This window comes from Bos taurus, chromosome Y, assembly GCF_002263795.3.
Source record: "Bos taurus isolate L1 Dominette 01449 registration number 42190680 breed Hereford chromosome Y, ARS-UCD2.0, whole genome shotgun sequence".
NCBI lineage: Eukaryota > Metazoa > Chordata > Mammalia > Artiodactyla > Bovidae > Bos > Bos taurus.
Window position 1 is genome coordinate 55,059,488 of NC_082638.1, and position 11,919 is coordinate 55,071,406.

The window sequence follows — 11,919 nt, forward strand, 5'->3', positions numbered from 1 at the left end:
TTGTAAAGTAATTTAACTCCAATTAAAATAAATATATTTATACTACAAATTAAAAGATCTTCACGACCAAGATAATGACTATGGTATGATCATTCACCTAGTGCCAGACATCCTGGAATGTGATGTCAAGTGGGCTTTAGAAAGCATCACTATGAACAAAGCTAGTAGAGGTGATGGAATTCCAGTTGAGCTACTTCAAATCCTGAAAGATGATGCTGTGAAAGTGCTGTAGCAATATGCCAGCAAATTTGGAAAACTCAGCAGTGGCCACAGGACTGGAAAAGGTCAGTTTTCATTCCAATCCCAAAGGAAGGCAATGCCAACAAATGAGCAAACTACCACACAATTGCACTCATCTCACACGCTAGTAAAGTAATGCTCAAAATTCTCCAAGCCAGGCTTCTGCAATATATGAACCATGAACTTCCATATGTTCAAGCTGGTTTTAGACAAGGCAGAGAAACCAGAGATCAAATTGCCAACATCCGCTGGATCATCAAAAAAGCAAGAGAGGTCCAGAAAAGCATCTAATTCTGTTTTATTGACTGTGCCAAAACCTTTGACTGGGTGGACCACAATAACCTGTGGAAAATTCTGAAAGAGATGGGATTACCAGAGCACCTGACCTGCCTTGGATAAATTTATACTCAGGTCAGGAAGCAACAGTTAGACCTGGACATGGAACAACAGACTGTTTCTAAATAGGAAAAGGAGTACATCAAGGCTGTATATTGTCACCCTGCTTATTTAACTTGTAGGCAGAGTACATCATGAGTACATCCAGTACAGCATGAGAAATGCTGGGCTGAAAGAAGCACAAGCTAGAATCAAGATTGCCAAGAGAAATATCAATAACTTCAGATATGGAGATGACATCGCCCTTATGGCAGAAAGTGCAGAGGAACAAAAAAGCCTCTCGATGAAAGTGATAGTGGAGAGTGGAAAAAGTTGACATAAAGCTCAACATTCAGAAAACGAAGATCATGGCATCTGGTCCCATCACTTTATGGAAAATAGATAGGTAAACAGTGGAAACAGTGTCAGACTTTATTTTTCTGGGCTGCAGATGGTGACTGCAGCCATGAAATTAAAAGACACTTACTCCTTGGAAGAAAAATTATGACCAACCTAGATAGTATATTGAAAAGCAGAGACATTACTTTGCCAACAAAGGTCCGTCTAATGGTGGCTATGGTTTTTCCAGTGGTCATGTATGTATGTGAGAGTTGGACTGTGAAGAAAGCTGAACGCTGAAGAACTGATGCTTTTGAACTCTGGTGTTGGAGAAGACTCTTGAGAGTCTTTTGGACTCCAAGGAGATCCAACCAGTGCATTGTGAAGGAGATCAACCCTGGGGTCTCTTTGGAAGGACTGATGCTAAAGATGAAACTCCAGTACTTTGGCCACCTCATGTGAAAAGTTGACTCGTTCGAAAAGACTCTGCTGCTGGGAGGGATTGGGGGCAGGTGAAGAAGGGGACAACAGAGGATGAGATGGCTGAATGGCATCACTGACGCGATGGACGTTAAGTCTGAGTGAACTCCGGGAGTTGGTGATGGACAGGGAGGCCTGGTGTGCTGTGATTCATGGCTTTGCAAAGAGCCGGACACATCTGAGTGACTGAACTAAACTGAACTGTCGCCTTCAGAATTGGGAGAAAATAATAGCAACTGGAAAACTAACAAAAAAATTAATCTCCAAAACATGCAAGCTGCTCAAGTATCTCAATACTCAGCTACAAATACTACTCAGAAAAACAAACCAAAGAAGATATACAGATTACTAAGAGACACAGAAAAGCTGCTCAGCATCACTCATCATAAAAGAAGTGCAAATCAAAACCACATTGAGGTATCATTTCACACTGGTCAGATTGGCCATGATTAAAATGTCTACAGTGTAATTGCTGCAGAGGCTGTGGAGTAGAGGGAACCTTTTTAAATTGTTGATGGGAATGCAAACTGGCACAACCTTTATAGAGTACTTTGTGGAAACTCCTTAGAAAGTTGAAAATAGAAGTGCCATATGACCCAGCAATCCCACTCTTGGGCATGAACCTCAAGGAAACTAGAATTGAAAGAAACACAGTATTCTAGTGTTTACTGAAGCACTGTTTACAATAGCTAGGACATGGAAGTGACCAAGAGGTCCATCAGCAGATGAATGATTAAGGACATTTTGCTACATATGCATATGAAATATTACTCAGTAATAAGAAGTCATGCATTCGAGTCAGTTCTAATGAGGTGGAAGCGTGTGAAACCTATTACACAAAGTGAAGGAACTAAGAAAGAGAAAGACAAAGCTGTATATTAATTCATATATGTGGAATTTATAAAGATGGCCTATACGCAGGCCAGGAGAAGAGACAAATATCTAAAGAACAGACTTTTGGACTCAGTGAGAGAAGGTGAAGGTGAAGATTTGAGAAAATAGCATTTAAATGTGTACAGTGCTATATGTAAAAAATAGATGACCAGTGTGAGGTTTTATAACATGGGTGCTATATAATACCCATGTCACAACTTCTGAACTTGCAATCTAATACATGCATCAACCACCAATGAGCCCACATTCTAGTGCACATCATGCACGTTCTGAGCTTGCAGCCTGGAGCTCTCATTTTGCCCCTTCCAACCCCACGATCCAGGGTAGGCTCGTAGTAACTGCTGAATTTTCACTTTCGGGGAGGCATCACAAACTTATTAAACCCACATTCTAGTGCAAACATGCTGCATCTTGAACCTGAACTCTGGAGCAGGCATCTTGCCACTACTAATACTGTTTATCATCATCTACTCTTTCACTGTCATGACATGCTTCCGTTGCTTCTTCATCTCCTCTGGTCAACACACTGAGTTGTTTATCATCATCCAGTGTTTACTTCAGTCCTGTAACCTGTTTTGAGTGCTTGTTCAACCCACTCCAGGTCAAATATATCTAGTATTCAATGCTGCGACAGGTTATGTGTTTCTTCATCCTCCTCTGTTTAAACATACTGTAATTTACCACCCTTTGCATTTCAGTTCTGTGACATGCTTCTATCCACTCCAGGTCTAACAGAGTCAGTAGATTATCATCACCCAATGATTTAACTGTCAAGTCTTCTTCATGCACCGCATGTCAAACATACCCAGTAGCTTATCACCATCCCGTGTTTCAGTGCAGTGACATGATGTAAGTGTTTCTTCATTTTCTCCAGGTAAAGCACACTCAATAGTTTGTCACCAATGTTTCACCTGTGACATGATTCTTCTTAATTTATTTAGTTGGCTGTGTTGGGTCATAGTTGTGGCACGTAAGATAGTCCTTGAGACAAGCCAACTCTCACCATGGCATGCAGTCTCTGGAGTGTGAGAACTTCAGTGTTTGCAGCTGTGCAGGTTTAGTTACTCTGTAGCATATGGGATGTTAGTTTCCCAGTCAGCAATTGAACCTTCATCCCCTACACTTCAAGGTGGATGCTTAACCACTGAACCACCAGGAAAGGCCCTGTGACATGCTTTAAGTGCTTGCTTTTACACCCTATATCAAAAAGACACATTGTTTGATGGGATTATATCACCATCCAGGGTTGCAAAGCATTTGGCATGCTTCAAGAACTTCTTCATCCACATTGGTCAAACACAACCAGGTGTTTATCACCATGCAGCACCATTCCATGCAATGTGCTTCCTCATTGATTACTCGTTGAACACTTCCAATAGATTATCATGATCTACTGTTTCAGTGCAATGACACCTCAAGTTATTCTTCACGCACCCTGGGTCAAACACATCCAGTTGTATATCTCCATCCAGTGTTTCTTCATCCAGTGAAAGCTGTGACATGCTTTCAGTGTTTCTTTATCCACCCCAGGTCAAACGTACTCAGTAGCTTATCATTATCCACACTTTAAAGAGGTGATTCAGCCGCATCTTGGTCCACCTGACCTAAAATAGACTCATCAGCTTATCACCTTTTGTTTTTCACTGCTGTCACAAGTTCAAGTGCATCTTTATCAAACACACCAGTAGTTTATCACCATCCAGTATTTCCAAGCTCTGACACAACTGCTTTATCATCCAGACTATAAAAATACATCCAGTAGCTTATCAACGTCAGTGTTTCAGTGCTGTGATGTGATTCAAGTGCCTATTCATCCACACTCTGGAAATACACACTCTGTAGTTTATTACCATACAGTGCTCAGTGCCTTGACATGTGACATGCTCCAAATGTTTCTTTGTCCACCTGGTGTCAAATACTCAATAGTGTATCAACATCTATATTTCAGCATATGCTTCTTTGTCAATCCTGGCCCATCACTTCTAGGAGTTTACCACCTTCAGGGTTTCAGTGCTGTGATATACTTCATGTGCTTCATCCTCTCCTGTAAAACATACTCATTTGTGTATCATCATCCCGTATTCAGTAGAGTGATATGCTTCAAGTGCTTAATAGTCCATATCAGTCGAACGTTCCCAGCATTTTATCATTCGCCAAGGTTTCAGGGCTGTAACTTGTGGCATATATTAGGTGTTTGTTTGACTCCCAGAGGTCAAACTCAACAAGTGTTTTTTCACCATTCAGTCTATCAGTGCTGTGACATACACCAGTGATTCCTTATCTACTCTGGGTTAATACACACATCCATTCTTTCAGTGCTGATTAATTCACAAGGCTTCCTCATCTATCCTATTTCAAATACATACAGTCGTTTATCAACATCCAGTGTTTAAGTGCTGTGACACACTTCAGGTGCTTCCTTATTTACCCAAGACTGATGTTTTTCGGTCACACAGCCATGTCCAGCTCTTTGCAACCCCATGAACTACAGCACACCAGGCTTCCCTGTCCTTCACTATCTCCTGGAATTTGCTCAAATTCATGCCCATTGAGACAGTTATGCCAACATTCAACTATTTTATTCTCTGTCACACCCATCCCCACCTGCTTACAATCTTACCCAGCATTAGTGTCTTTTCTAATGATTTGGCTCCTTGCATCAGGTGGCCAAAGTATTGCAACTTCAACATCCGTCCTTCCAATTAGTAGTCAGTGTTGATTCTCTTTAGAACTGACTGGTTTGAACTCTTTGCAGTTCAAGGGACTCAAGAGTCTTCTCCAGCACCACAGTTCTAAAACATCAATTATTTGGCATTCAACCTTCTTTATGGTTCAGATCTCACATCCATGCATGACTACTGGGTAAAACCATACCTTGATTATATGGACCTTTGCCAGAAAAGCGATGTCTCTGGTTGCATATGCTGTCTAGGTTTGTCATAGCTTTTCGTCCAAGAAGCAAGTGTCTTTTAACTTCATGGCTTCAGTTACCATGCACAGTGATTTTGGAACTACAAAAATAAAAATCTGTCACAGTTTCCTTGTGTCTTAATCTATTTGCTATCAAATACTTTGGCCATCTCACATGAAGAGTTGACTCATTGGAAAAGACTCTAATGCTGAGAGGGATTGGGAGCAGGAGGAGAAAGGTACGACAGAGGATGAGATGGCTGGATGGCATCGCTGACCCGATGGACATGAGTCTGAGTAAACTCCGGGAGCTGGTGATGGACAGAGAGGCCTGGCATGCTGCAATTCATGGGGTCACAAAGAATTGGACATGACTGAGTGACTGAACTGAACTGGACTGATGGGACTGGACGACATGATCTTAGTTTATTGAATGTCGAGGTTTAAGCCAGCTTTTTTAATTCCCACTTTCATCTCAGCAAGGAGCTCTAATTCCTATTCTGCTTTCTGTCATCCGCATGTCTGAGTTTATTGATATTTCTCCCAGAAATTTTGATTCCAGCTTGTGCTTCTTCCAGTCTGACATTTTGCATGGTATACCTTGCAGGTAAGTTCAAGACAGTCTTGATGTACTCCTTTACCAATTCTGAACAAGTCCTTTGTTCCTGCCTGATTCTGTTACTTCTTGACCTGCATACAGGTTTCACAGGAACCAGGTAATGTGGTCAAGTATATACATCTCTTTAAGAATTTTCCACATTTTCAGTGACCCTCATATGCAAAGTCTTTAGCATAGTGAGTGAAGCAGAAGTAGATCATTTTCTGGAATTCCATGCTTTGTCTATGATCCAGTGAATGTTGGCAATTTGATCTCTGATTCCTCTGCGTTTCCTAACCCTATTTGTACATTTGAAAGTCCTCAGTTCACATATTGTTGAAAACTAGATTGAGGAATTTTGAGCATTACATTGCCAGCATATGAAATGAGCACGATTGTGCAGTAGTTTGAGCATTCCATCACAATTCCCCTCTTTGGGATCAGAGTGAAACTGACCTTTTCCTGTCCTGTGGTCATTGATGATTTTTCCAAATTTCCTGGCACATTGAGTGCAGCATTTTAACAGCATTATTGTTATTGTTTTAATTTGAAATAGATCAGATCAGTCGCTTAGTCGTGTCCAACTCTTTGCGACGCCATGAATCGCAGCACGCCAGGCCTCCTTGTCCGTCACCAACTTCCGGAGTTCACTGAGACTCTCGTCCATCAAGTCAGTGATGCCATCCAGCCATCTCATCCTCTGCTGTCCCCTTCTCCTCCTGCCCCCAATCCATCCCAGCATCAGAGTCTTTTCCAGTGAGTCAACTCTTCGCATGAGGTGGCCAAAGTACTGGAGTTTCAGCTTTAGCATCATTCCTTCCAAAGAAATCCCAGGGCTGATCTCCTTCAGAATGGACTGGTTGGATCTCCTTGCAGTCCAAGGGATTCTCAAGAGTCTTCTCCAACACCACAATTCAAAAGGATCAATTCTTCGGTGCTCAGCCTTCTTCACAATCCAACTCTCACATCCATACATGACCACAGGTAAAACCATAGCCTTGACTAGAGGAACCTTTGTTGGCATAGGTAAGCTTCAATTCTATCACCTCGACTAGCATTGTTTGTGGTCATTCTTCCTAAGATCCACTTGACTTCACACTCCAGGTTGTCTGCTCTATGTGAGTGATCACACCATTATGGTTATCTAGATGATTAAGTGGAGAAGGCAATGGCACCCAGCAGCAGGTGATTAAGACCTTTCTTTGACACAGTTCTCTTATACTCTTGCCAACACTTCATCACATTTTCTGCTTCTGCTAGGCTCATACCACTTCTGTCCTTGATTGTGCCCATGTTTGCAAGAAATATTCCCTTTGTGTCTCTAAGTTCCTTGGCAAGATTTCTAGCCTTTCCTATTCTATTGTTTCCTCTATTTTTACTGGCCTTATACACACACAATATCATATCCCCATTCAGTGTTTACGTTCAGATATGCTTCAAGTGTTTTTTAATCCACTCCAGAAGAATGTAGTGTGATAGTTTATCAACATCCTTTTTTTCTGTATTGTGACATGTTTTGAGCCTCCTTCATTCCCTCCAGGTAAAACACACCCTATAAATTATCATCATTCATTGATGCTGTGCTATTACAGACTTGAAGTGTCCATTTGTCTGATTGAGTCAAACACTCCCTGTAGTTTACCACTATCCAGTGTTCCAGTACTGGGGCATGCCTCATGTACTTTGTTATCCTCTCCAAATAAAATATGGTCAGTAGCTTATCACAATTACTGTTTCGGTTCTACGATGAGTTTCAAGTCCTTCTTTAATTCATTCTAGATAAAACACATTCAGAAGTTTACCATGGTCCCAAGTTTTACTCTGTGTCATGCTTCCAGTTTCTCTTCATTCAACATGTATCAAACACACTCAATAGTTTATCACCATCCAGTGTTTCCGTGCTGTTTACTGCTTCAACTGTTTCTTCATTCTCTGAAGAAAATACACAACCAATAATTTATCACAATCCAGTGTGTTAATTCTGGTATATGTTTCAAAAGATCCTTTGTCCACCCAAGGTTGACCGCACTCTTAGTTTATCACCATCCCTGGATTCAGTGCTGTTACATACTTTCATCAATTTTTCAACTACCACAGGTCATCATACACAATGATTTATCACGATCCAGTTTCAGAGTTGTGACATGCTTCATGTGCTTCTTTCCCTATACAAGATCAAAGAAAGACCGCCTAAAGTGTGAACATACAGTGTTTCAGTCGTGAAACATACTTCAAGTGGTTCTTGATTCACTCCACGTCAAATGCAGCATATAGGTTATCGACATTCGTTGTTTCAGTGCTATGACACATTTCACTGGCTGCTTCACTAACTCCCGGTCAAACACATTCAGCATTTTACCACTATCTAGGGTTTCAGATCTGTGACATGCTTCAAGTGCTCCTGAAACTACTCAAGGTCAAATGCATTCAGTAGCTTTGTTGTTGCTGGTTGTTATTTGTTGTTCAGTCACTCAGTCATCTCCAGCTCTTCGTAATCCCATGGACTGCAGCATATCTCGCCTTTTTGTCCTTCACCATCTCCCGGAGCTTGTTCAAACTCAAATTCAATGGGTCAGTAATGCCATCCAACCATTTTGTCCTCTTCCATCTCCTTCTCCTGCTCCAATCTTTTCCAGCATCAGAGTGTTTTCCAATGAGTTGGCTCTTCACATTAGATAGCCATAATATTAGGGCTTCTGCCTCAGCATCAGCCCCTCCAGTGAATTTTCAGGATTGATTTCCTTTAGGGTTGACTGGATTCATTTCCTTGCAGCCCAAGGGACTCACAGGAGTCTTCTCCAAGATTGCAGTTCAAAAGTATCAATTCCTTAATGTTCAGCCTCCTTTATGGTATGGCTTGCTTTGGCACATGACTACTGAAAAATACAAAAACATAGCTCTGACTATATGGGTCCTTGTTGGCAAAGGAATGCCTCTGCTTTTTTACATGCAGCATGGGTTTGTCACAGCTTTTACAAGAAATAAGTGTCATTTAATTTCATAGCTTCAGTCACCATCTGCCATGGTTTTGGAGTCCACAAAAACAGAAGTCTGTCACTGTTTCCATTGTTTTTCCATCTATTTGTATAAAGTGATAGCATTGGATGCCATGATCTAAGTATTTTGAATGTTGAGCTTTAAGCCAACTTATTCAATCTCCCATTTTACTTTCATCAAGAGGCTCTTTAGTTCTTCTTATCTTTCTGCCATAAGGGTGGTGTCCTCTGCATATTTGAAGTTATTGATATTTCTCCATCAATCTTGATTCCACCTTGTGATTCCTCCAGCACAATGTTTCTCATTATGTATTCTATGTAGAAGTTAAATAAGCAGGGTGACAATTATACAGCCTTGAGGTACGCCTTTTCCTATTTGGAACCAGTCTGTAGTTCTATTTCCAGTTCTAACTGTTGCTTCCTGACCTGCATACAGGTTTCTTAAGAGGCAGGTCAGGTGGTCTGGTATTCCCATCTGTTTCAGAATTTTCCAACATTTATTGTAATCCACACAGTCAAAGTCTCAATAAAACATAAACAGATTTCTTCTGGAACTGTCCTGGTTTTTCAGTGATCTGGTGGTTGTTGGCAATTTGATCTTGGTTCCTCTGCCTTTTCGAAAACCAACTTGTATATCTGGAAGTTCACGATTAATGTATCGCTGAAGCATGGCTTGGAGAATTTTGAGCATTAATTTAGTAGCGTGTGAGATGAGTGCAGTAGTTGGAGAATTCTTTGACATTGTCTTTCTTTGGGATTGGAGTGAAAACTGACATTTTTCTGTCCTGTGGTCAGTGCTGAATTTTCCAAATTTGGTGGCATGTTGAGTGCAGAACTTTCATAGCATCATCTTTTGGGATTTGAAAGAGCTCAACTGGAATTCTATCACCTCCACTACCTTTCTTTGTAGTGACGCTTCCTAAGGCCCACTTGAGTTCACATCCCAGGATGTCTGGCTCTAGGTGAATGATCACACCATTGTGATTATCTGGGTCATGAATATCTTTTTTGTACAGTTTTTTCTGTGTATTTTTGCCACCTCTTCTTAAAATCTTCTGCTTCTTTTAGGCCCATACCATTTCTGTCCTTTATTGAGCCCATTTTTGCATGAAATGTTTGTTTGGTATCTCTAATATTTTTTGAGGAGATCTCTAGTCTTTTCCATTCTATTGTTTTCCAATATTTCCTTGCTTCAATGGGTGTGGCACAATTCAAATGCTTCTCTTTCCACTCTGGTCAGTCATAGCCAATATTTTGTACCAACCAGTGTCCAGTGCTGTGACATATGACTGATTTCAATTCATCAGTGAAGTGAGTAAAAAAAAACAAACAAACAAAACAAAAAAAAAACCTCCAGGAGTTTATCAACACAGTGTTTCATGGCTGCCACTGGATTCGAGTACTTCTTCACCCACTCCAGGTTAACATAGTCATTTATCACCATCCATTGCTTCACTACACTGACATGTTTCAAATGCTTCTATATTAATCCTGGTGCAAATTTTCTAGTAGTTATAAACAGCCAGTGTTTTAGTTTTGGAGCATGACCCAATGGCTTCTTCATTCTCACCCATAAGCCAAAGTCTAGTGTTTACATACTGTGACATGCTTAAAGAGCTTCATCATCCACCCTAGATCTAGACAGTCAGCATTTTATCATCATACCAGCATTTTAGTGGTGTTACATGATTTTAAATTTTGTTTGCCCACACTGAGGCATACACAGCCAGTACTTCATCATCCTCCAGTGTTTCAGGCTTTGATAAAATTAAATGTGTTCTTGGTCCCACTGACATCAATATACTTACCATTGATTACCATCTGGTTTCACTGCTGTGACATAATGTCAACTGCTTCTTCATCCATTCCTGTGTCAAACAAACCCAGTAGTTTTTTCCCCATCTAGTGTTAGTGTTCAATACTATGAAATGATTTCTGGAGTCTCTGTGTCCATCCCACCTCAAACATAGTCAGTATTATCAATCAATGCTTCAGTGATGTCACATGCTTCAGGTGCTTTCTTCGTTCACTCCATATCAAGTACTTTCAGTCATTTATAAGCATCCAATGTTTCAGTTGTGTGACATGCTTCAACTATTTCTCTAAACCACTTGAGCTGAAACATACCCAATATCTTATGACCATCCAGTGTTTCAGTGCTGTGACATGCTTCAAGTGCTTCTTCTACTCCATGTTAAACACAAGCAATAGTTTATCACCATCAATTGTTTCAGTTCTGTAACATTCTTTAAGTCTTTTTCCATGTACTCTGCTTCAAATACACTGGGCAGTTGTTCACCATCAAGTATTTAGTTCTATGATATGTTTCAACGTTTTCTGTACCTACCAATTCATACACACTCATAAATTTATCACCATCCTGTGTTTTAGGGCTGTCATATGGTTAAATGAGTCCCCATCCCCACCCCAGGTCAAACACACCCAGTATTGATCAACATACAGCCTTTCAGCTATGTGATACATTTCGAGTGTTCTATGATCCAATCTTGGAAGATACATCCAATAATTTATCGAATTCCAGTGTTTCAGTGCTCTGAAGTTTTTAAGTGTTTCTGCATCCAAATAGCTCAGGCATGATTAATAGATTATAACCATCACTGTTTCAGTTTTATGACATGACTTGAGTACATCTTCATCTACTTTACACTCAATAATTACCACCATCCTGTAAATCAGAGGTAAAATATTCTTGGAATGCTTCTTTGTCTACTGTGGGTCAAACACACCTAGTAGTTTTTCACCATTCAGTGTTTCAGTGCTGTGACGACTTCCACTGCTTCTTCGTGTACTACAGGTCATCGCACCAAGTATCTTGTAACTACGAGCTTGCACTCTAGAGAACATATCTCTCCACTACTGAGACTGAATTGTAGAGCATGCATCTCACAACTACTAAGACCCCATTCTAAGTGCACATGACACTTCTGCAGTGCCTAAACTCTGGAGGAAATGTGATGACAGTATTGTCACACAGTATTGATCCTGTATTCTAGAACACACATCTTACCAGAACACACTGAACCAGTGTTCTACAGCAGGCTTAGCACAACTACTTAGCTTCCATTC